This window comes from Lolium perenne, chromosome 7 (genome assembly GCF_019359855.2).
Source record: "Lolium perenne isolate Kyuss_39 chromosome 7, Kyuss_2.0, whole genome shotgun sequence".
In the NCBI taxonomy this organism is placed as follows: domain Eukaryota; kingdom Viridiplantae; phylum Streptophyta; class Magnoliopsida; order Poales; family Poaceae; genus Lolium; species Lolium perenne.
The window spans coordinates 22,067,487-22,094,639 of record NC_067250.2 but is presented as its reverse complement, the minus strand read 5'-3'; the positions used below and the strand labels follow the sequence as shown (position 1 = coordinate 22,094,639).

The following is a 27,153-nucleotide window of genomic DNA, read 5'->3' as shown; positions in this document are numbered from 1 at the left end:
CCTAGCTCTATTCCATTATTTTCGTGAACTCCTCTCACCGTCACCTACCTCCAGGACATGATTTTCCTCCGTTTCGGTTTTGTTTCTGCATCGCCACGAAGCCATGCCCGTCGTCGTGTTGAGAGACGAACGTCATAGTCTTCTGGAGCGCGCCAAGGACACCCCCGAGATTACCGTCGCCTACCACGCCATCGTCCGCAGCATCTCGTACGCGTCCTTACCGAGCCAGGAGACCACCGGGATGATGCAAAGGACCATGCCCCGATCACGGCCACGGATCTCCTTCGTCGACGTCGACCACGCTGCCACGGTAAAGCCACCACCGCACTTCGTTAGCTGGAACGTTTGTGAGCAGTTTAGATTGGATCAAGACGAATCACCTTAAGACGTTAGACCGTAATTCAAAGGTCCACGTTGATCCAATTAACTGAACCTTTTAGGTAAACACTCCAAATCAGAGTCCGATGGGAAGGAAATCGTCGGACCACTCCAACGTCGTTAATTTTCTTTCCATCCAACGGCTGGCTCTTCTTCAAAAGAAAAAAAAAGAAAGAAACCCCTTAACCCCGCACGTTGACCACCCAAATCCCCAAATTTCCGGCCAGTTATGCCTCCACCAAATTGGGAAATTGATCTGCTGCTCGGCGCCTTCTCTCCGCCGCGATTCTCTGGTATACCATGGCGCCTTGCCTCTCGCCGCCTCACTGCACCCTCACATCCAGGCATAGATCCGCGCCTCCACTTGGATCGACTCTGGCGCCGGCGGGCATGTCGCTCCCCCGTGGGGAATCATGGTGGAGCCTCGCTGACCGCCGTCGGCCGATGCAAAAATTGGAGGCAGCCTTGCCGGGACAACCAAGGTACACTCCAGCAAATCAGAAACTCACGCAACCACTACACCCGTATAATTCATGTTCATTGACATACTTTTATTGTATCTAGTATATCTTGAACGAAGGAATCTGCTACTGGAAATGATCTGTTTAGGCTGCATGTGTTTCCCTATTCTTGTTATGTAAGCTCACATGCTCTCCAATTAGAAAAATGAAACTGGTTATCGATGTATAGTTTTCTCCACTCATTTCTTGCCTACAAGCATGCAAGTATGTGAGATTGCATTGTTAACTTCTTCTTTCTCAAATTCGTACGCTTCTATAGGGTACTAATTACGCTCAGATTCTGTAACGTTGGTGCTTCCAATTGTACATGCTTCATGCATATTATTCAGTGTTTCAACATTAGAGGTTGTTTGCATATATAGAACCATGCTTCATGATTTTGCACTTTATGTCAATACCATGATCTTTTAAACACATCCTCTTTGCTTCCAACAGTTTTAGACTACCACCATGACACAAGGCATCCATTATTGTATATATACTTGTCAGTAGCTTTGTATTTTGAACACTACCACCATGCTTCTTAAATTTTTCATCTATATTTCTTATGACTCAAGTTAACATTTAACAAAATTTCTCTGCTTCTTGATTTAGTTAGTGTATTTGTGCCCATGATAGAACTATTTTTGGTTGAAACATGACCTCATGCCTCCTACATTCATGATGATATATGATGCATAGAGTTAGTGTCTATTTATTGTGTGAGTTCTTATTTCGTCATCCGTACATCTTCTATGACACTGTCCGAATTACTTCTTCACCACTACTCTTTAGATTTTCGATGAAACACCATCTTTTTCCACACATACTCAGCAACATGCGTAGCTTATGTGTTTGCAAAACGATTATTATAGCTTCATTAGCAACCATATCATGTTTCCACATTAAAAGAATATAGCTTCATAAGTAACCTTGCCATGCTCCCACATTAAAAATGGTAAACACTACCTATCGTAGTCCGGACGGAAACAAATCATCGGACTGCTCCGATGCCATCCGTGTAGTCTCCGTTGAACGGCCCAGATTTACTCCTCAATTTGTTTATTAGATCTTCGTGAAGTAGCATCAATATTGGCCACATTGCTTTCTTCATCACATAATTACTAATTATAAATCAACATGTTTCAGCAAGCAACTTTTCCCCCTACCATGTAATACATGCGACAAGTTAATTTTCTTTGCATTATACAGTGATGAATTTATGATGAACTTGGGTACATACTAGTTCACACTCTCCTTCGTGGATTTGAAGCAGGTTGGAGGCTACTTCCACTAGTCTAGGTCACCATCAACGACGACATGAATCGGGGGAAGTAGGTAATTGCATCTGCTCATATATTTTCCAATTTTGAAGTTTAAATTTGTGTAATCCGTTTATAATTCATCTCATGAACATGCCCTACATCATTGTCAACTAGGCCTTCAAGTTGTAGCATCTCTATGTCCATGCCGCTCCAACTGCCACACATAGTCGAGCAGCGGAAGAAAGAACAATCACCATCTAAATGAAGCACCATCACGATCGGAAGGAATCATGGAAGACCGGTGGCGTGTGACGAAGCATGATCACCATCTGAATGAAACATGATCACCATCGAAAAGGAGCATGGCGAAATCAGCCGGTGGAGCGGAACGAAGCATGACCACCATCTGAATGAAGCACGGCCACGATCAAAAGGAAGCATGGAAATCATCGTGCGTTGCCATCTGCATCTTCCTAGACGGCGTAGAGTCTAGTCCCATATGACACATTTTTTGCTTTATGGAAGCAAACCTAAAGCAAGTACTCCTGTTTTAAAAGTTGTGCTTCGTCCAATGCAGAAGCATTTGTAAAGAAAGTAGCACAAGTGATGTAGACATTTAGTTATCACATATCTTGTAAAAATGTTATATAATACTGAAATTATTTTTCCTTGGAGCAATTTTTCCATTCGATGGTAGCAAATATTTATTTCTTTCGAAGCAACACCTTTTGAAGCAGGTCTAATAAATAATTTTAGTACCGATGGAAAGAAATTCTTTGTTGGAAGCAGTAGTCTGATCAACGGAAGCAACACCATGCTACTTTGGAAACATAAAAAAATATTTTTGCATATATCACAAAAAAATCGTTCAGGCTATCTAAATAAAAATAATCAAGATTTTCTCCCTAACAATACCGAAATTAGTTTCCTAAAATAACAAAAATTATTTAAATCGGAGTAGTTAATTACATAACCCACTTAATTAGCGCCAGTTACCCAAAAAGATGCTTGGAATATCTACTCAAAAAGGCCCACGTATCAATCAGAAGGCTAAACAGATCGTACGTCTCTACAGGAGTCCGATGGAAAGCTAGGATCGGGAGCCGATTCCTAGCGCTGCCCAACCTTTTAACCCTACTTTACTGCTTTAGCGCATGGTCTGCGACTGTGACCGATCGATTGATTCGTGTTAGGCAGTTTGTACTAGCTGACTCGAAATTTTGAAATTCCATAACAATGGATCTAGGGCTCCGTTTTAGGTGATTTCTCTGACGTTAAGTTCGTATTTAATTTCTCTACAATTTTCGTGTTGAAAGTTTTTCCATCCGAGAAACTTTTTCTAACAACTTTTCGTACAACATTAAATTTTAACCGCGACATGTTTAATCTTGTAAAAATTATCGAAAAACTATTACAGGCCCAAAATTAGAAAATGATATACCCTGAACTCATAAAAATGTGTAGAACACAAATATGATTTTTAAATCTGAGTTTCGAGAATGTTCAACTATTCAAATTTGAATATGTGAATTTGAGTATTTGACATAACTCAAATTCTATAAACCCAAATCAAGTGATTCTTTTTGCAAATGGATCACGTTGATGCCCTCTGTCTACTTGCACAAACAACAAAAATAGTTCAACCCTTTCGCGACTATTCAAATTTAAACATGAGGATTTCAGTATTTTCACTATAGATGCATTTTCCTTAATTTCATTTCTGCAAAAGTGAAGCCTATAGTCAAACCCATATATCAAAATCACTTTGACACATTCATCATGTTCCATGAACACATCTCTCCACAACATATTATCTTAGTCCATATTATTCGAATAACAATTGAGTTATTTGAGTAAATTTTTAATATCACTAGTTCCTAACTAATCTTTTTCCTTGTGCCATTGGTGAGTGTTGTCACACTCTTATGGTATGTTGCTTTACGCCATCCGATCCTCATTATTTGATTCTATCACATTGATCATTCCAATTATTCGTTCCGATGTAGCAAACAACCCTTGACCATACACCCTTGTTAATCTTTTCCTCCTAAGCATTTGACTTGGATAATCTTTTCCTTTCTAAGTACATGACCCTTCCAATCTATTAAACCATATCTTGCAAGCCAAACCTCATGACCCACCTTAGTACCATTGAGCGATTTCCGATTGTTGTCTTGTTTGATTTTGTTGTTGTTGTTGAATGGTGTGTTTATGTTGTGCTATATTTTATCTTATAGATCGTGTGAAGAGCGACGTGTTATGTTGAGAGAAGTGAACGATCTTCTATTACCAAAAAGGCAAGTGACATTCAAATCCTATCTATTTTATAGTATGCATTAGTGTTTCGAAACCCAGTATGCATGATAGGTTTTGTTTTTCAAAAGTGAAGTGTATATGCTATGCTTAGTAAACCTAGTAGTGTGAAGCCGCTCTCAAGATACTTGCTAGGATGCTATTTCGTTTTGCAATATAAAATGTCAATGTTGTTTCATTACTTGGTTGTGAGTGTTTTAAAAACTAAAAATTAACAACCATAATGAAACACCTGGGTGGAATGGTATTGATTGGTGGGCGGCTACTCAGGACCACGTGCCCTGGTGGATTTAACCAGTGGACTTAAGTGGGGGTTATCACCTTAGAGTTCGCAGATGTAGAGTGGTTGCTCTGGACCGCACACCTGGTGGATTTAACAAGGGGATCGTGTGGGGGTTTATTACCTGGGATGGGTTTTAAGCCTGTGAGTTTCACTCGTGGTTGGCCACCCAGGAACAAAGAGAATACCAAGTCGTCTATGTTTAGATAGCTTCCAGTGCAGCCTTATGGTATTATGGGCTCTGCCAGGATTAATTAAGTTGTGAGGTTCAACTTGTTTGCTAGACATTCAGATGTGGCGACGGCCAAGGGGAACGGGTCTAGCTGGTATGGTTGAATTCTCCTTTTGAAAGATCTTGTCTCATTCTTCTCTCCGGGTAGAATGGGTCGTAAGGTGAAAGTGCACAACCTCTCGAGAGTTAAACCTAAGATCTTAGCCGTGTCCCCGGTTACGGACAATATGAGCTCCTGGACAAGGAATGTACGGAAGAATCTCATCACCTTTTCTGAATGATTGAAACTTGTGTAGAAACAATCTCAGGACTGGATTTTCTCAGGGCTACATACATGGTGGATTTAACCATGGTATGTGGTGGTGACCTGAGGATTTTCCCGGTCGAGTGACCCCAGGGCTATGTACATGGCGGATTTAACCATAGTATGTGGTGGTGACTTGGGAGTCATATCGACTTGGTGTGCATGGTGGATTTAACCATGTGCCCATTTTGGTGTAAAACCTTTTCGAAAATTCAAAATTGTTTTATTTTAAAATAAATATAGGATAAAATTGGCTTTATGAAAATAAACTCCACTAGCCAAATATCATGTAGGTAGTCATGTGTAAAACTGCCACCAAATAAGTGTCATTTGCCAGTACATCATTGTACTGACCTCCATTCGTGGGGCTGCATATTCAAACGTGCAGGTTCTTCGGAAGATGAGTACTATTAGGATCTCGAGTCTACATTCCAACATGTCTGCCTGTGGCACATAAAGATGATGAAGGCTCATTGATGACCTACATTCCGGTGTGTTTGTTCTGAACATTGTTGAGCTAGTCCATGTGACTATGCAATTTGTAAGGTTTTACTTTACCCTCTGGATCAATGATGTAGTAATTTGATACGATTGCAATGATTACTATATTTTTGTTATCACCAGAATTTGACCGAGTCAGAGGTGGGCCGCGATCAAGATGGACTTGAAGAATATACATGGAAGAAATACGTGAATCGGCCTGTTATGCAAAGTTTGGGCTAGTTTGCCCGTGTATCTGTAACATAATAGATTACGTGTCGGTTAGTTAGAGTTTGCCTCGTGCACGGTTGGGATTATTCCCACGTTAGAAAGTCTACGGACTATAAATATGTATCTAGGGTTTATGGAATAAACAACAATCATCGTTCACCACAAATCAATCTAGGCGCATCGCCAACTCCTTCGTCTCGAGGGTTTCTTCCGGGTAAGCATCATGCTGCCTAGATCGCATCTTGCGATCTAGGCAGTACAAGTTTATTCGTTGCCATGCGTTGCTCGTACTGAAGCCTTTTTGATGGCGAGCAACGTAGTTATCTTAGATGTGTTAGGGTTAGCATTGTTCTTCGTATCATATGCTGTCGTAGTGCAACCCTTAGACATCTGGCCGCCCTTACACCTATCTTAGGTGTAGGGGCGGCACCCCGCTTGATCATTATTTAGTAGATCCGATCCGTTACGGTTGCTCCTTGTTCTTCAAGGATTAGTTTAATATCTGCAATAGTTAGGCCTTACAAAGGGTTGGAGGATCCAGTGACGCGTAGGGTGTAGTTTGCTAGCCCTAGACAGGATGTTCCGGGGATCAACCTCGTGTTGGTTTTTAGGCTTTGTCTAGGATCGGCTTACGATCACCGTACGTGACCGCGAGGCCCAATCGTGAGTAGGATGATCCGATTATGCGGTGAAAACCCTAAATCATCGTAGGTCGCTTTAGCTTTATCTTGATCAAGCAGGACCACCATATATTCGTACACCTCGTACGAATCATGGGTGGATCGGCTCTTTGAGCCGATTCACAGGATAACCTGAGAGCCGATCGAGGCTCGTATTTAATGTTTACGTGTATGCCATGCAGGAAACTAAGCGAGGCATCTCCATCACCTTCCTGACCAGGTATAGGTCAGGTGGCACGCCCTTGCACCAGCATCGGACGTGCGTGCCGGAGGCTTTGCGGGCCGTCGCTCGGAGGGACCAGGGCCAGCCGCAGCCCTAAGTTGTTCCCGGCTCTACTATATTGCCCGTCGCTGCTCGCCGGTGGGTTTCTGACCGCAACACATTCTGGCACGCCCGGTGGGACAATCTTCGACATCAACCACATCGCCATCTACATCTGAGATGGCGGACGGCACCCCAGTCACGTACGAGGATCTGACCGACGAGCTCAAGAAGAAGTATGATGAGGTCAAAGCGATCCTCAAAGCCGACCTCATCGGCTCTTTTCACAGAACCCGTTCACATGGCATCAGGTGGAAAGGGTTCTCGCCTGATGGTGCGCTCGATGGAATAGACCTGTCCGCCCCGTCAGAGGAACGCACCAGGTCCCTGCGTCAGGAGATTAACTACATGGTGGCTCACTCGCTGCACCGCCACTCTGAGAACCTGGTGAACACTTTGGAGCGTGTCGCTCTTCGGGTGATCCAGGAGATCATGAGGCACCAGTACTCTCCGTCAGGACCAGCTCTCGGGACATACCAAGGAGAGATGCCACTCCAGTCCCGTCCACCGCCGCCATTTGCGTTGGCAGCACCAGAAGTGCCGAATTCACCGGCATTCGTCGTCTACAAGATCGGTGGTGACCCTAGTGACTGCCAGTTCTTGCATGAGGCGCCTAAGGAGATCCCTCACGGGTACATGTGCACATATGTGCCAGACTACGGTAACTGGGCACTCACAAACCAGGCCGCGATAGCAGGGACTTCTGGAAAGGCAGGAGGAACGTCAGCGACAGATCTTGAGAAGCAGACGTGGCTAGCTAAGTATGCCACTCCGACGAACCTCCAGAGCTCAGCTCCTGCAGTTGGCTCAGAGCTGGAAAAGCAAGCATGGCTGGCTAAGTATGCCACTCCGGCGAATCTTCAGAGTTCGACTCCTACAGCCAGCACCGCGGATCAAATCAGTACTATACTGAGAGACCAGTTCGGCATGGTGCCGAAAAGGAGGACAATCGGCTATTCCAAGCCGTACCCCGACGAGTACGAGTTGGTCCCGCTACCACCCAAATATCGGCTCCCTGATTTCTCCAAATTCAATGGATCAGATGGTTCCAGCTCCATCGAGCATGTGAGCCGATATTTGGCACAGCTAGGAACGGCCTCAGCGTCGGATCCACTACGCGTGAGGTTCTTCGCACAGTCCCTCACGGGATCGGCTTTCGGGTGGTACACTTCGTTGCCGCCAGACTCGATCCGGACTTGGAAGCAGTTGGAAGAACAGTTCCACATGCAGTACCACTTAGAGGCTTCCGAGTCTGGTCTTGCCGATCTGGCACAGATACGTCAGAAGCGTGGAGAAACTGTGGCGAGAATACGTCCAGCGCTTCAGAAATCTGAGGAACCGATGTTATTCGGCTCGTGTGAGCGAAAAAGAAGCGATCGAGTTGGCTGGTGGGCCTTGCATCACAAATCAAGGATATGGCCTCCCAAGCAGACTATCCTTCACTGGCGCACATGGTTCAGAAACTGTCAGCATATGAACAGCGCCATCCGGACTTGTACCAGGATAAATTCAAGCGGGCGGTAGTCCTGGTTGAGGCAGATGAAGACGAAGGCTCTGCGGGAGATCAAGAGGTAGCAGTGGCTGAATGGACTCGGGGGGCAACCCCCGTGTCCTGCAAATGGGTAAAGCCACCAGGTCCGCCCAGAGGGTTCGATTTTGACGTGACTAAAACGGAGCAAATCTTCGACCTCCTACTCAAGGAAAGCGATTGAAGATACCCGAAGGCCTCAAAATCCCCACCAGACAGAGCTGAACGGAAAGCCATACTGCAAATGGCATAACTCGCTCTCCCATGCCACCAACGACTGCAGGGTGTGGCGTCAGCAGATCCAAATGGCGATAGAACAAGGACGTCTGATTTTCAACCAGTACGCCATGAAGGTCGACACCCACCCCTTCCCCGCCGTTAACATGGTGGAGTGCACTTACCTTGAAGGTTGCCAGCTAGGATCCTCATTCAACATCAACATGGTAAGACCTGGACACCACTCTGGCAAGGATGGAGACGAGGGCAGCTGCTCTCGTAGCAAGGACACAGAGGAGGCCGCTCCACGCGATCGGCTCCGTCACGATGGCAAGCGCTACGTCACAGAGGGAGAAGTGAAGAACATAAGATATCAGCGACCTCTCTCTGATCACCTCCTCAACAAGTATGTGAGTCAATATAGCCAACGCCGACGATCCAGCGACGATGATGATAGAGACCGTCTGGCTAGGGACGCCAGGAGACATCGTCGGCATGATCGCGATGAGGAGGAGTACGAGCGCCGTGCCAAGGAAAAAGCGAGGGAGCAAGACGACGAGGATAGGCACTGGGACTGCCCCTTCTTCAAACACTGCTGGGATTCAGGAATGAGCCGATTGCCTACAATCGGCAATTGTCCAGAATGTAACCAGAAGAAGAAGGAGGCAGCTAACGTGTCCGTGTTTCAACGCTTAGGGCCTCTCCCGCCTCGGAACAAGCACGCTGAGTCCCCTCGGGTGGAAGACCTCGAGGATTTGGAAGACGAGGAAGAAGAGGAAGACCGGTACCACCGGCCAAGGTGGTGCCCTGATGGACTCAACCGTTCCCAAAAACGTAGGGTTCAGCGACTGCGCGGCTTGGAGGAAGCCGAAAGGTTATACCTGCACACGCTAAGGAAGGCGTGGCCTGATCTGGCCGCGAAAATTCAGCGAACCCTGGATGAAGAGGGTCGACCACGAAAAATGGTGTGGCGCCCCAAGCAAAGGAAAGCCGATGATGAGACATCGGCTGGCACAAACATGGTATTCATCCTTCCTACGGAGTTCAGTGCTCCAGGATTAGACGAGGCACCTGTGGCACAACTTGACTGCGGCCCACGGCCAGTTATCTTTGAGAAGCCACGAGAAAGATGCTACAGATATCTGAAGGCCCTGTACTTGCGAGGTTATATCGATGGGAGGCCTGTCAACAAGATGCTGGTGGACACCGGAGCGGCAGTCAACATTATGCCATACTCTATGCTACGTCGGTTGGGACGCTCTAGCTCGGATCTGATCAAGACCAACGTGACATTGAGCGATTTCAACGGCCAAGCGTCTGACGCACAAGGTGTTCTGAACGTGGATCTGACCGTAGGAAGGAAAACTATCCCTACGACGTTCTTCATCGTCGATAGCAAGAGCACCTATGCTGTTCTGCTAGGAAGAGATTGGATCCACGCCAATTGTTGCATTCCCTCCACAATGCACCAATGCGTAATACAGTGGGATGGAGATGAGGTAGAGGTCGTCCAGGCCGATGACTCGGCTGAGATTTCAACGGCTGGCATGAACGCTTGGGAAACAGCAGGCCAAGAGCCACTCTCAGGTATCAATTTGGACGACTGCGAGCGCATCGACATGACGAAGGGCAGGGTTAGGCTGGTCTTATCCACTGGCCTGACCGTGTAGCAAGAACAAACCGATGAGCAAACGTGGCGAGGCCGATCCTTGGGATCGGCCCCAAAGATCTATGAAGGAACATTACAAAACCTTCATTGAGCGCTTCGATTAATATGGAGGCCGATTCCAGCAATCAGCCAAAATTTATCCTCACCACATATTCTGCTTGTGTTCGACATTGATCTACTGGGCAGCGGTTTTACGTTGGCTGATGAGTTAGGAAGAATCAACATTGGTCCTACCAGAGCCGACGTGCAAATACATGTGCCTTGGTTAACTACAGAGCCGATATCTGCAGTTCCCTGACAGATTCGGCTCGGGGGGCACCTAATCAGGTGAACATGTGAGGTGAACATGTGCAGATGAGCATGTGTGCAGTGAAATGTTGGGGGCCGATAGAAAAATCGGCCAGTAAAATTTTTTTTTCATGATATACAGCCGATGTAAGGACATCGACTTTAGAACTAAGAAACAAAGCCGATGCACAGCCATCGACTCTAGTTCAAGACGCGGCTACACAGGATCTATTTACTGTGTGTTCAAAGCGCGGATCTTCACCAAGTCCAGTTCAGCTGTGGGACCTGCTGCTTCCTCGAGGGAGTAAACAATGAGAGCTTCCTCAGCTGCATTGGGCCGATTCTGGTGCCTGAACCTTCTCGTCGAGGATTTTCAACCCTTTATGCCAGTTCAGCAGTACTGTCAGAAGAAATATATCGGCTTTCAAGGGAAGAGAGGTGATCGGCTCTGGTGCATCTACTGTCGGCCTGGCTAAGTTGGCCACTGTCTCAGCTACGCTCATTAGGATTTCTGCATAGTGGCTGTCTCAATTGCTTGAGTTCAAGGCCCTTGGTCTGATTTGTGCATCCTCACCGATATTCTCGCCTTGATTAAGGCTCGGGGGGCAGCTCGCCTGGTAGATGCTCTGTTTAGGAGCCGATTGGGGTACCATCGGCTGATCCTTCGTCACAACCTTCTTCACAAAATGATGAATGCTCGCATAAGAGGATCGCTGGAGCTGGTGGGAGAAATTTAAGGGCTTTCTTGAAAACTCTACATTATCCACCAGATTTCAAGGGCATCAGCTGAAGAATCGAAGGATGGTTTTGTGAAGGACCGATGCGTTGCTATCGGCTCATTAAGCATTGGCTAAGTGGACAAATCGGCAAAATCAGTATGAGGGGAAATCGGCTAAATTGGCTCAAGAGAAATCGGCAAAGTCAAATTGGGGAAATTCTTCGTTGATAAGCAAGATTTCTTACATAAAGAGCTGATTGCTCCCAAAAGGAAGTACTAGGGGATACATTGCCCCGTCTACTACTACTGATCCTATGCTAATGGTCCTATCTACGGGCCGTCGCTGCCCTCGTCGTCGCCGGCGTCGCCGCTGTCGGCGCTACTCCCGGCGGGCTCGTCGTCGCTGCTCCAGCGGCCGCCGGCCGGGCCCTCATTGTCCTCATCCTCCTCGTCGGCGTCGTCATCGTCGCCGCTCGAAGTCAGCTGAGAGTTCCCCGGCCAGGCGGGAGAACCGTTTGGCCGGCGGCTCGTCGGAGGAGGTGTCGTCCTCCTCCTCTTCCTCCTCCTTCTCCTCCTCCTCCTCCTCGGGAGAGGTGAAGTCGTCGCAGGAGAAGCGATCGTCATCGCTCTCCTCCTCCGTTTCCCCGTCTGCGAGGAAGCGGAGGTCACTTTCCCCGTCGGTCAAGGACTTGTCGTCCTCTGACCAGACGGAGAAGTCATGGCTGGATTCCTCCCCGGCCTCGATGGCACGGCGGGTGTTGGCCGCATGGACTTCCGCCGGGTTCGGCTCCGGCGTCGGCTCGCGGGAAGAGGAGGACTGGGTGGAAAGATCCGATGAAGCGGAGGAGGAAGAAGACATGGTGGCGTAGGAGGGCTTTTGGAGTGCTAATGCGAAGGGGATGCGGGAGCAAACTGTTTGGAGCGGTTAAATAAAAGGGGATATAGTGGAAATTCAATGCCACAGCAGTTTCCGAGGAAGTGGTGCCTAAAAAAAAAAACTGCCAGGTCACGCGGAGAAGTTGAGAAGGCAAGGCATCATGATGAAGGATACTGCGACGGTTCTGCCACGACATGACCCGACGAAGAAAAAGCAGAGTGATTTTGGAATTATCAATACCAAAACCAGGGGGGCATGTGTTATCACCAGAATTTGACCGAGTCAGAGGTGGGCCGCGATCAAGATGGACTTGAAGAATATACATGGAAGAAATACGTGAATCGGCCTGTTATGCAAAGTTTGGGCTAGTTTGCCCGTGTATCTGTAACATAATAGATTACGTGTCGGTTAGTTAGAGTTTGCCTCGTGCACGGTTGGGATTATTCCCACGTTAGAAAGTCTACGGACTATAAATATGTATCTAGGGTTTATGGAATAAACAACAATCATCGTTCACCACAAATCAATCTAGGCGCATCGCCAACTCCTTCGTCTCGAGGGTTTCTTCCGGGTAAGCATCATGCTGCCTAGATCGCATCTTGCGATCTAGGCAGTACAAGTTTATTCGTTGCCATGCGTTGCTCGTACTGAAGCCTTTTTGAGGGCGAGCAACGTAGTTATCTTAGATGTGTTAGGGTTAGCATTGTTCTTCGTATCATATGCTGTCGTAGTGCAACCCTTAGACATCTGGCCGCCCTTACACCTATCTTAGGTGTAGGGGCGGCACCCCGCTTGATCATTATTTAGTAGATCCGATCCGTTACGGTTGCTCCTTGTTCTTCAAGGATTAGTTTAATATCTGCAATAGTTAGGCCTTACAAAGGGTTGGAGGATCCAGCGACGCGTAGGATGTAGTTTGCTAGCCCTAGACAGGATGTTCCGGGGATCAACCTCGTGTTGGTTTTTAGGCCTTGTCTAGGATCGGCTTACGATCACCGTACGTGACCGCGAGGCCCAATCGTGAGTAGGATGATCCGATTATGCGGTGAAAACCCTAAATCGTCGTAGGTCGCTTTAGCTTTATCTTGATCAAGCAGGACCACCATATATTCGTACACCTCGTACGAATCATGGGTGGATCGGCTCTTTGAGCCGATTCACAGGATAACCTGAGAGCCGATCGAGGCTCGTATTTAATGTTTACGTGTATGCCATGCAGGAAACTAAGCGAGGCATCTCCATCACCTTCCTGACCAGGTATAGGTCAGGTGGCACGCCCTTGCACCAGCATCGGACGTGCGTGCCGGAGGCTTTGCGGGCCGTCGCTCGGAGGGACCAGGGCCAGCCGCAGCCCTAAGTTGTTCCCGGCTCTACTGTGTTGCCCGTCGCTGCTCGCCGGTGGGTTTCTGACCGCAACAATTTTGTAATGTGTGTGCTATCAGTGACCCCGGGAATAGCAAGATACACAGGTATCTTACATTTATTAAAAGGTAGGGTGCTATAGAATGGTATCAGAGCATAGTGTTGCCTGTAGGATCGAGACCCTAGGTTTGGATTAGAAATAGGAAGATCCTAGGATGAAAATTTTCTCTAATCCTATTTCAAATAAAAAGGTGTTTGGATTTTGAACCTCTTGTATTCTCATCTACTTCATCTTCAAAATTGTTTTCCTCTTACCTTAGATGACCTACCTTATGAAACCATCAATGAAGTAGAGAGGATGACATTGTACCTGAAGTGATGGACTAATGCTTCATGTTATATTCTTCAACTCAACAAGAAGGATTTTATGGAAGACCAATGCAGAATTTGAAGAAAGACTTCGATGCAGACTGCACAACACACGAAGATACACCGAAAGAGTAGAATGGAAACTTGAAACATCCAAAACAGAAATAGACTAGACCACTATTAGTTCTCTTTTAGCGAACCAACGATAAATTAACAAAATATTGATCATACCAAATTAAGGTATGACCATACTAGTTTGTTTGTGTTTGATGAAACATATTGCTTGATGCTTGTTAGAAGTTGTTTGTAAGATGTTTTGCCTTGATATAATGTTTTTGGGTAGAAATTAATCCTTTAGACCTTTCTATCTATTCTCATCTATACCCAACCAAGAAAATGTTTTCTCGGCAAACCGCCATGAACACAACACTAGGGAAACCAACCTTGATATTTCCTATCAATATGAAGAAGCATAAGATGTGGGATACGCAAAACCCTAGCGAAGAATCGATAGAAATGTTTTCAAAACGATTCAATAATGGGGATTGAAACATTGATTCAATTCTCTATGAAAGTTTTTATCAAACTTGTGAGGTTGACCAAGTGTTAGAATGTGAGATTCAATAAATCAATTACGGAGTAATGATTTGGGTGCATGATGGATTGATCACCATTCCTACTACTCTTGTTATTCGCTTTCGTAATATTGACTTGCGAATCTAGAGAGACATACCTACAAAAGAGATGTCGGCGAATAAGCCTAAACCCTAGGGCGGATAAATATTATACCCTTATAGTAGGAAAGTGCTGCCAATCTTAGGACTACATTTAGTTTTAAGATCTAGCCACTAGATGATGAGTGGTGGAAAGCTGTCGAAGACACCAAGAAGTAAAAGATGGAGGATGTCATGAAGTTTACACATGTTGGTTTTCCGTTTGACCCCAAGAGTGACCCTCATTGTCAAAATTAATTCAACCGCCATCCCATATGGTTTAGAAACCCAACCATGAGAAAAAGCCTACTCAAGTCATTTCACGAGATGAGTTGTTCACTATATGTGAATAATCAGTCGCCTATTGGATATCAACTCAAAAGCCATAAGCCATAGATGTTTTCAAAAGATGACCTGGGGTCAAGTCATATCCTCGGATGTGCCAAGTCATATCCAAGACGAGATTAGACTAAACCCAAGACCTAAGACTACCTACAAAAGTTCCTTTTAAGGGTGGTAGAAACCATACCCCTGGATTATATATGTAGTTACACCAGATGTCGCATGAGATGGTATTTGGATAAGGTATCATAAGGAGTTCCCATGATCGAGTATACTCAAGTACATGATAATACCCATGGGATGAGTACCCTCGTAAGAATGGATACCTTTGATGGTATAACCACATATGGTCTAGTGTAACGTTTTCAAACCTCAAGGTTAACTCCAAAATCTCCTCGGAGATGTTCGAAAGAAAAACAATAATGAGTATGAACCTATTAGAAGACCTGAACCCAAACCTTTTCTTTGTAGCCTCTTCAAATCTCGGGGACGAGATTTATTTTAAGGGTGGTAGTCTGTCACATCCCGGAATTTTTTAAATTCCGGAATGTAAAATAAAAATAAATTAATTGTTTGATTGTTTGAAATTGATTGAAAATTCACAAAGAATTAAAACTTTTTGGAGTTATTTAAAAGTATTTTGCAAAATGTTGGTTTCCAAATAATTTTTTTTCAAAGTATTTTCAAAACATAAAATTTTCATTCATTCATATCATCCGTGCATTTAAGTGCATCACATGAAATAACAAACACAAGTGGTCAAACCCCAAAAACCCTAAATCATCTATGTGTTATTAAATGGCCTATGTGCTATTTTATTTTATTTAACATTCAAATTTGTTCAAAACATTTCTACTCTAGTGCCAAAGCAACCCTCTTATTTTTACAAAATTTTAGAAACAAATTTGAGCAAATTCGGAGCTACGGTTCTTATGTGAGAAACAAAACAAGAGAAATAGAATAGGATAAAAAAAGGCAAAACCGACCGAGTTGGGCCGGCCCGAGCCGCACCAGCCCAACCCGGCCGGGAGACAGCCCGCGTGCGGCAGCAGCCTCACCGCCGCTTGGCCCATTCTGGCCCATTTGGCCGACCGAGACGGCCGCTGCTCGTGGGGGGTGCTTTACGGGAGTTCCTCGCCACCGACCTGGTCGGTGGGTGGAAGGCACCGCACACCCCCCACGATCCAGTAATTTAGTGGGCCGCGGCACATTGCATCAGGTGAGTTTTTTTTCCTTTTTCTTCCTTCTTTTCTGTTTTTTCTTTTCTGTTTATATTTTCGTTTTTTAAAATCTAACACTTTTAAAAACTTTTTTCGAGAAAAAGTTTTTCATAAAATTTGAACAGTTTTCTAAAAGTAAAACAGTTTTTAAATTTGAACATTTTTTGGATTTGAATATTTTTCAAAATTCGAAATTTGAACAATTTTTTAACTCGAATAATTTTCAAAATTGAACGATTTTTTAATATGAACAAATTTCGAATTTGAACGATTTTTTGATTTGAGCGATTTTCATATTTGAACAATTTTATTTGAACGGATTTCGAATTTGAACGGTTTTCAAATTTAAACAGTTTTCAAATTTGAACATTTTTTAATTTAAATATTTTCTCAATTTGAATAATTTTTAAAAATCAAAATTTTTGAATTAAAAAAAATATAAACAAAACCGAAAACAGAAAAAAGAAAAGAAGACAGAAAACAGAAAAAAGAAACCAGAAAAGATAAAAAAGAAAAAAAAAACGAGGCTAAACAGCCATAAATGGGCCTGGCCCATACCCGACCAGGGGGTGTGCGGTGGCCGGTAGCCACCGACCTGGTCGGTGTATAGGTTTTGCCGTGCTTTACACCGACCTGGTCGGTGGCGAGCGACGAGCCGCACACCTGGTCGTTGTTGGGCCCGGCCCACGATTCCGTCCGGCTTTTTTCAGTTCGCTGCTTCTGAATCTACGAAGCAGTCACGAGTTCGATCTCCCACCAGCAATGTTTCAGTTCGGAGCACTTTTCTGAATATATGAAGCAGTCACAGAAACTATTACAAAAATTTGTATTATTTCGGTACTGAATAGATTCTTTCTAAGCACGAAGCAGTTCAGCTTCCCGCTACAAAAATTCGACTTGCTCACTGAAACATAGTCCATCTTGTCCCTTCCGGCTAAAATTAAGCATTCTTTCATTCTATTTTTGCTGGGTATGATGCATGCCTTTTATTTTCAGATATTGTTTCTTAAAAAAGGGATGCATGCGTATATTCAAAGAAAAGGACAGGTTGTGCACAGAGAAAATAATCATTGGTAGGAACAGGGGAAAGACAGTAAGAAGTAGAAAAGTAATTCAAGTTCAAGTAACTTGTAAATTCAGCTATCACAACATCAAAAGTATAGGGAATCGAAAAATGCCCCATCAGGAAACATAAAACATAAGGTCAAAAAGCCAGAGAAAGTGCTCCTTCCGGCTAAAAAAATATGGTATATACTTATGTAGGTCACCCACAATTCATTTAAAAGAAAATAATCCCACTTAAAAAGGAACTCGACAAAAGACTTTGTTCAACACAGTATAAGATCTCATTTGTCAATCATATGTTTCTCTTCTTCCTTGATCCTGAAATCTCTGAAAAAAATGCAATAGAGAAAATGCATAAACATTTTGAAAAAATCATATATTTGTAATGACCGAATAAAATTCAATTGGAAAATAGTAACTTGAAGAGACTTACAAATTTAATACATCATCTGTCTCCTTGAATAAAATGGTAACTTAATCAATGGAGAAGATGCGGAGCCTATGAAAGAATAAATACAATTTACAGAAATGAATTCTTGTGTTGTGGGTATGTTTTTATATGGTCAGTGCATAGAAAGGATAGCTAACTAAGAATTAACTATACTTACATGCTTCGAAATGAAATCTCGTGCTATTGGCACCTGTTGCTCATTAAATTTGTTTATCACTAGCTTGCATGAGACTTTTTCGCGCATTGCTTGCAAGTCAACCTTTATTGAAACATATATGCAGATTAGAAATTATAAAAAAGATTGCGATTAAGAATTCCAGATTTTCTATTGTATTTTAGAAACATCAAATATGTATTTTAAAAACATACCAAAAATGGAACATGAAGTAGAAATTTCTAATGGAAGAATAACTTACATTTGAGATTTTTTTTTACTTCAACTCCATTGTAGCATCTCATGTATTAGATACAAAAATTCCAGAGTCATATCTGCGCTCAAGGAAAAAATGGCAATGCCCTGATAAGCTTATGTATAGGAAAAATATAAGCAATAGTGTTTAAGATAAGATAGCATGAATGGTAATCACCTAAAGTTTTGTTTACGCACATGAACATACTTAACACTAAAGTCATGTATGTTGAACTTGAAGCAACCAGGGTAAGATTTCACAAATAGTTGTTTGAAATTGAATATCAGAGTGTTAACTACTGTAGAGAACTTTTCTACTGCATAATCAGGATTTAGTTCATCAAATGATTTAAAGTTTACGACAATAAGTATCCACTGTTTTCCAATTGGACACAGAATGTGTACCTGCATATAGTAGAGTTGAAGAACATTAAAATGATACATTATGAGAAAATTGAAGGAGGCTTTTCTGTACGAGTCCTGCATTTTCCAATCTGTAGCCAACATAATCTAGGGAGAAAATCCTTTATATTCTGGATCAAAACAATCCAGGTTGGGATCCATCAGTAACTTCTGTATGAAGGTACATGGAATAAAGAAGAAAAAATAAATTGGAATTCATCCAATAAGAGAGGGAAAAATGTTATGTGGCATATGATTAGGTCAGATGAAACAAACCGTGACTTCTTTTATAACAACATGCATGAGAATGTTTTTCTCACCAAATTTTCCTTCTTTTCTATGATGATTCTTCTTAGTTGTAGTTAACATTCCATAACAATCTATTACACAGGGGTCAATCCAACCAACTTGGTTCATAGATAGTGACAACGTTGTCCGATCTACCCATACTCTTTTAATTTAAAAATCTGTGGCCTGTGAAAATAAAAAGAAGATGATTGTAAAACAACTATATTTTATACGAAAATTACATGTAACTCATGTGAATAATTAGATTACATATGTAGACGTTCGAACAATACCTGCTTTCTGGTTTGGAGCTTGTAAGGTTGGTGTAAAATTCATACTCATATGCAGTGGAGAAAATAACTTGTTGCGGAGGTTGTACATGTTGCATTTTCATTTTGCTGCTAGGAATGAAAGGAGTTTTTAACGGTTTCTTGGCATGAAATATTTCTTACCTTGAACATAACGAAAAAACATGAATGGTTTCTTACCTTTAACTTAAAAGAAAAACATGTAACATCCCAGGTTTTAGATTTAGATTTTGCATCATGCATTCATGCATAATTTGAAGAAAAAAAATCATTCTTGCCAATTGAAATCTTTCAAATAGCTATTAAGGCAATAGCTTACAAAAAAATATTTCTGAGTATTTACTTTCGACAGAGAAATAGTCTCACAACATTCTAAAATAATATTTGGGATTTTACAAATATGTATGTTTTTGTTTAAATCAAATCGGATTAGTAAATTAAATTTTATAAGAGAAAGTAGAATATGAAAAAAAAGAGGAATAGAAAAAAAAGAGGAATACGACCGGCCGGCCGACCGGCCGACCGCCGCACACACGCGCGTATGCGCCAGGCCAGCAAGGCAGCTAGCTGCGTAGCAGCAGCACGTGAATCCCACGCTGCTCCTTTCCCTTTCTCTTTCCTTTTCTTAATTTTTCTCTCTCTGACCGGTGGGGCCCTTACGTCAGCACGTACCTCAGCCAGAAATCAGATGAACACGAGTTCGTTCACAGTTCGTTTCAAGCCCGATTTTGCCCAGGAAAATCTCTCCGATTCGTTCTGTTTCTTGACCCCTCCGTCACGAAAATCCCCCTATAAATACCCCACGACCTCCTCCTCCGAAACCCTCAAAACAATCTAGCAAAATCGCTCCAGGCTACCGGATTGCGATCTCAGTTCCGCCGCCATTGGAGCTTGGTGCGAGCTCGGTTCTGTCGATTTCGACCACCTCTGCCCCTAATTCTTGTCCCAAGCTCTTGCTATTGCAGTACACCGTCGCCCTGACCTTTTTCCCCATCTGTAGAGCACCGGAGTCGCTGGGATTTCTCGCCGGAGTTCCACCAAAGACCGACGTCTCCATCCATACCTCACCGATGTTCCGGAAAGCGGAAGACGACGACCAGGACGCTGACGTGATCGCCAAGAGGAGCTGAACACCGTCATCTACTTCGCCGCCTCGGGAGTTCGCCGGAACCACCGTCACCATCGACTTCCGATCGCCACAGCCACCGTCGCCGGACATCCCTGTCTTTTCCGGTGAGCCTCTCAGATTAGATCTCGTCCATCCGTTCTTTATTAGATCCAACGGTCTGTTTTTGCTGATCCGTGTGAAGGGGTACCGTCCAATAGCATTGCGCCACGTCGCTGTCTGGTTTTCAGTTAAAAACTCGAATTTTCGCATACACTAATCTGCTAGCTATCCAGTATTCAAAAATTCATAGAAAAAGATCTATAGCTCCGTTTTTTGCAAATAAAATATCCACGGATTCAGAAAAACATGTAGAATTTTATTATGCAATAAAATTAGAAGTTTACTGTATATTTTATTTCGTGAATTTAAAACACTCCAATAGAGTATTTTTGACATAACTATAGTTTTATAAATCCGATTTAGTTGATTCTTTCTGCATTAGCTTCTAAATTTCGTTAGCTGTGCAGGGAACACAATTGTGAAATTGTTTAAGTTAATTTCAAAACCAATCTATGTAATTCGAATTTAACCCTTAGCACTCTATAAATTGCAATCTAATAATAATCCTTGCATTTAAATATTTTCCCATGCATCATATATATTTTAATAATCAGGAGACTATACTGATACCCTTTTGGTTTTTATCAAATAATCATGCATCATGTTGTTTGCATATGTTATGGTTGTTTTGTTATTGATTGCAATATGATTACTACGTGTAGACTGCGAGGAGTGCAACGTCTGCGATTGCAACGAGTGCGTGAACAACTTCAACAACTAAGGCAAGTGGTGTTCATAAAAGTCCTATTGTTTTCCTATGCATTGTAGATTGTTTTATGTAGTTTGCATGTGTAGGAAAATTGTTTTTCCGCTTTGCTTTGCTCCTATGTTGTGTCCCCTTGTGTCACTCCTTTGTCGCCATCGTTGTAGAATTGCTTAGCTAGCTCAGTAAACGGGGTGGGAATTCATCTTTAAAATTTATTGAGTAGTAGCTATATTTTGTTATAATTGAAAACAACTTTAATTAATGAACTACCTAGGCGGATTGGCATTGATTGGGTCATCGAGTCTTCGTCATGGTGGGGATTGCCGCCTAGGGTATAAGAGAAATAGATTGGTGACTTGTTTGAATGCTTACGTGTGTTACCGTATGTCTGTTGATATGGGCTATGACTGAGCTTAGTAGGTTGTGGTAGTTCAAATCCATCGTGGCCAGAGATGTAGAATAGTGTAGGTTGGTACGGCACGTGGGCGGTTTGTTCTACTACTTCTCCAAAGGCTTCGGCTTGGACTTCTTCCAACCTTTACACAAAATGCGTGTACTGGTAAACGTGGGCTGTCTGGGTCATACGGGTAAAGAACACAAACCTCTCGAGAGTGTAAAATCTGAGTACTTAGCCGTGTCCCCGGTTACGGACAATTTGAGCAATTAGACTAGGAGCTATGACAATTTCTCACTCATCCCTATTTCATAATTACTAAAATTTGTGGTTGAACAATTGGGTAGGAGCACCTGATGTCTATCAGCGTGTCCATGTTCTAGTTTTGAAAATAAAATTGTTTTATAAAATGATAGGATAAAACTATCGCTTTATGCAAATTTGCCTTGAACTCTACCTTGCCAAATAAGCACCCTTGCCAATACAATTCCAAAATGTATTGACCACTCGTGGCTGTAACCTTTTATGTTGCAGGTTATTATTCTGAGTGATCGACTAGGTCGCGAGTCTCCACTCAACTCTGTTCGCCTGTGGCGCATTGAAGGATGGAGCCTCATTTTACCGTTATTTGCTTCCGTTGTTTTGATACTCTATTTGAGCTAGCTTTGTGCTATGCAAAGTTGTAATAAATGAATATTCTGGATCATTTGTTAATTAATGATGCACTTGTTACTTTGATACCTATGGAAACTGTGTGTGCTGGTGAACCGATCCAGGGATTAGCACTATACACAGAGACACTCAACCTTATCGGGTCGTGTCGCTTCAGATGGTATCAGAGCAGTGTGTTGACTGTAGGATCGCGACCTTAGAAAAATGGAGTAGACATTAGGAATTGAAAAAAAATTCTATCTTCTCCACTTTCTTTTTCTTGTATGTAGTGTTCTCTATATCATTTTTCTCACACTCTCGTCTATTCAAATTAGTAGATGGTTATCCCCCATTCCAACTATGAAGTCTCAACCATGACGTATCAAACCATTTTGGACTACTTGCACCTTCGACTACTTCTTTCGGGAAAGACGAAGCATATATGAAGACATTGAAGATTGATGATGACCCTTAGAACCAAGATTCTAATACGCTTAGTGATAGATGCGTTGAATTGTTTGATTTGTGAGTTGTCTTCTTCCTCTTGTTTTCACGACAACTACAAATAAAACTTACTTCAAAATACAAATGTCTTGAACAAATTTTCGAAATTATTTGTACTCAATTTTCAAAGGGTATTTTAAGATGATTGGATTGCTTGTGTGATGATTTCTAAGTGTTCCTTTGATAGTGCTATGCATGGGTAGTATTTCCCTTAGTCCTTTTCCATCTATTCTCATCTATGCTAGCCAAACAGATGCCTCCTCGACGTGACCCGGAGATGCAACAGATGATGACCGCTCAAGCGCAGCTGATGCAAATGATGACACAGTTTATGGCCAACAACAACAACAACAATAATCCACCGCAGCAAGACCGTTTGACTCGCTTTTTGAGGTTGAACCCCCCAACCTTTTCAAGCACTTCTGAGCCTATCGCGGCTGATGATTGGCTCCGTACTACCAACAAGAAGTTGGATACTGTCCAAGCCCAGGGAGCTGAGAGAGTGCGATTGGCTGCACATCAACTAGAAGGTTCTGCTGCTGAATGGTGGGACAACTATCAGGTTTCTTATCCTGATATAGATGCTATTACTTGGGATCAATTCCAAGGAGCCTTCCGTACTGCCCATGTTGCAGCTGGAGCCATGACACTGAAGAGACGTGAGTTTCGTGACTTGCGCCAAGGAGCACACACTGTGAGTGAGTATGGTGATCTCTTCAACAAGTTGGCTCGTTACGCTCCTGATGATGTGGCTACTGATGCTAAGAGGCAGGATGAGTTCATGAGAGGGCTCAATGATGAAATATCCATTCAGCTTGTGGCCATAAGGTTCAACAGCTATCAGGAATTGCTTGATAGGGCCGTTGTTGTAGAAGCCAAGCATATGAGCATGGAGAACCGCAAGAGGAAACACGACCACAATGGCTACAACCGGGGACCACATCAAAGGACCCGCACTACTAATGATGGCAATGGAGATTCAGAATACAACAATAATGGAGGCAATGGACACAACAACCACAATGGACACAACCATAATGGCCACAAAAGTGACAACCATCAAAAATCAGAGAGAGGTAAAGGCCATAACCATGGAGATACCAATGGGAGGAACAATAAGGAGTATATCAAAAGGGATCTTAGTCTCGTGGAGTGCTTCAAGTGCCACAAGAATGGACACTATGCCAACGATTGCCCTGAGAGGAAGAAGGATGAAGGGAACGAGACCACTCAGCTCCAGGAAGGACATGTGAACCACATCAACATGAGGGTGGCTAGTAAGTTTTGATCAACTCTTCACAACACAGTTACCTTCCAATACTAGTGCATTTTAGTCATTCATATCAAGATTAGTCCTGGATATAAGTAATATATATCGCATCAAAAGTGAGCCCCCTTGGAAGGTGTGATGAATAAACAAAAAACTGATGCAAGGCAGGAGACCCATGAAAAATGGAAATTGAAGAAGAGACCTAGCCAAAATCCTTTTAAGGGTGGTAGCACCGTAGTCATACCGAACCTAAACCCTTTCTTTCTAGCCTTCTCGAATCTCGAGGACGAGATTCCTTTTAAGGGTGGTAGTCTGTAACATCCCAGGTTTTAGATTTAGATTTTGCATCATGCATTCATGCATAATTTGAAGAAAAAAAATCATTCTTGCCAATTGAAATCTTTCAAATAGCTATTAAGGCAATAGCTTACAAAAAAATATTTCTGAGTATTTACTTTCGACAGAGAAATAGTCTCACAACATTCTAAAATAATATTTGGGATTTTACAAATATGTATGTTTTTGTTTAAATCAAATCGGATTAGTAAATTAAATTTTATAAGAGAAAGTAGAATATGAAAAAAAAGAGGAATAGAAAAAAAAGAGGAATACGACCGGCCGGCCGACCGGCCGACCGCCGCACACACGCGCGTATGCGCCAGGCCAGCAAGGCAGCTAGCTGCGTAGCAGCAGCACGTGAATCCCACGCTGCTCCTTTCCCTTTCTCTTTCCTTTTCTTAATTTTTCTCTCTCTGACCGGTGGGGCCCTTACGTCAGCACGTACCTCAGCCAGAAATCAGATGAACACGAGTTCGTTCACAGTTCGTTTCAAGCCCGATTTTGCCCAGGAAAATCTCTCCGATTCGTTCTGTTTCTTGACCCCTCCGTCACGAAAATCCCCCTATAAATACCCCACGACCTCCTCCTCCGAAACCCTCAAAACAATCTAGCAAAATCGCTCCAGGCTACCGGATTGCGATCTCAGTTCCGCCGCCATTGGAGCTTGGTGCGAGCTCGGTTCTGTCGATTTCGACCACCTCTGCCCCTAATTCTTGTCCCAAGCTCTTGCTATTGCAGTACACCGTCGCCCTGACCTTTTTCCCCATCTGTAGAGCACCGGAGTCGCTGGGATTTCTCGCCGGAGTTCCACCAAAGACCGACGTCTCCATCCATACCTCACCGATGTTCCGGAAAGCGGAAGACGACGACCAGGACGCTGACGTGATCGCCAAGAGGAGCTGAACACCGTCATCTACTTCGCCGCCTCGGGAGTTCGCCGGAACCACCGTCACCATCGACTTCCGATCGCCACAGCCACCGTCGCCGGACATCCCTGTCTTTTCCGGTGAGCCTCTCAGATTAGATCTCGTCCATCCGTTCTTTATTAGATCCAACGGTCTGTTTTTGCTGATCCGTGTGAAGGGGTACCGTCCAATAGCATTGCGCCACGTCGCTGTCTGGTTTTCAGTTAAAAACTCGAATTTTCGCATACACTAATCTGCTAGCTATCCAGTATTCAAAAATTCATAGAAAAAGATCTATAGCTCCGTTTTTTGCAAATAAAATATCCACGGATTCAGAAAAACATGTAGAATTTTATTATGCAATAAAATTAGAAGTTTACTGTATATTTTATTTCGTGAATTTAAAACACTCCAATAGAGTATTTTTGACATAACTATAGTTTTATAAATCCGATTTAGTTGATTCTTTCTGCATTAGCTTCTAAATTTCGTTAGCTGTGCAGGGAACACAATTGTGAAATTGTTTAAGTTAATTTCAAAACCAATCTATGTAATTCGAATTTAACCCTTAGCACTCTATAAATTGCAATCTAATAATAATCCTTGCATTTAAATATTTTCCCATGCATCATATATATTTTAATAATCAGGAGACTATACTGATACCCTTTTGGTTTTTATCAAATAATCATGCATCATGTTGTTTGCATATGTTATGGTTGTTTTGTTATTGATTGCAATATGATTACTACGTGTAGACTGCGAGGAGTGCAACGTCTGCGATTGCAACGAGTGCGTGAACAACTTCAACAACTAAGGCAAGTGGTGTTCATAAAAGTCCTATTGTTTTCCTATGCATTGTAGATTGTTTTATGTAGTTTGCATGTGTAGGAAAATTGTTTTTCCGCTTTGCTTTGCTCCTATGTTGTGTCCCCTTGTGTCACTCCTTTGTCGCCATCGTTGTAGAATTGCTTAGCTAGCTCAGTAAACGGGGTGGGAATTCATCTTTAAAATTTATTGAGTAGTAGCTATATTTTGTTATAATTGAAAACAACTTTAATTAATGAACTACCTAGGCGGATTGGCATTGATTGGGTCATCGAGTCTTCGTCATGGTGGGGATTGCCGCCTAGGGTATAAGAGAAATAGATTGGTGACTTGTTTGAATGCTTACGTGTGTTACCGTATGTCTGTTGATATGGGCTATGACTGAGCTTAGTAGGTTGTGGTAGTTCAAATCCATCGTGGCCAGAGATGTAGAATAGTGTAGGTTGGTACGGCACGTGGGCGGTTTGTTCTACTACTTCTCCAAAGGCTTCGGCTTGGACTTCTTCCAACCTTTACACAAAATGCGTGTACTGGTAAACGTGGGCTGTCTGGGTCATACGGGTAAAGAACACAAACCTCTCGAGAGTGTAAAATCTGAGTACTTAGCCGTGTCCCCGGTTACGGACAATTTGAGCAATTAGACTAGGAGCTATGACAATTTCTCACTCATCCCTATTTCATAATTACTAAAATTTGTGGTTGAACAATTGGGTAGGAGCACCTGATGTCTATCAGCGTGTCCATGTTCTAGTTTTGAAAATAAAATTGTTTTATAAAATGATAGGATAAAACTATCGCTTTATGCAAATTTGCCTTGAACTCTACCTTGCCAAATAAGCACCCTTGCCAATACAATTCCAAAATGTATTGACCACTCGTGGCTGTAACCTTTTATGTTGCAGGTTATTATTCTGAGTGATCGACTAGGTCGCGAGTCTCCACTCAACTCTGTTCGCCTGTGGCGCATTGAAGGATGGAGCCTCATTTTACCGTTATTTGCTTCCGTTGTTTTGATACTCTATTTGAGCTAGCTTTGTGCTATGCAAAGTTGTAATAAATGAATATTCTGGATCATTTGTTAATTAATGATGCACTTGTTACTTTGATACCTATGGAAA

At 43.1% G+C, this 27,153-nt stretch overlaps 3 long non-coding RNA genes across 3 annotated transcripts; all 3 read left to right on the top strand.

The window, feature by feature from the left end:
* The first annotated feature begins 559 nt into the window (after positions 1-559).
* Positions 560-2,821, top strand: LOC127318125 (uncharacterized). The gene is made up of 3 exons (XR_007861680.2): positions 560-860; positions 2,155-2,216; positions 2,318-2,821. It is a non-coding gene; the product is annotated as an uncharacterized lncRNA (long non-coding RNA).
* A 17,024-nt stretch (positions 2,822-19,845) lies between these two features.
* On the top strand, positions 19,846-22,270 carry LOC139833200 (uncharacterized). The gene is made up of 3 exons (XR_011748529.1): positions 19,846-20,104; positions 20,211-20,443; positions 21,101-22,270. It is a non-coding gene; the product is annotated as an uncharacterized lncRNA (long non-coding RNA).
* A 2,440-nt stretch (positions 22,271-24,710) lies between these two features.
* Positions 24,711-27,141, top strand: LOC127318126 (uncharacterized). The gene is made up of 3 exons (XR_007861681.2): positions 24,711-24,969; positions 25,076-25,308; positions 25,966-27,141. It is a non-coding gene; the product is annotated as an uncharacterized lncRNA (long non-coding RNA).
* Positions 27,142-27,153: the final 12 nt, after the last annotated feature.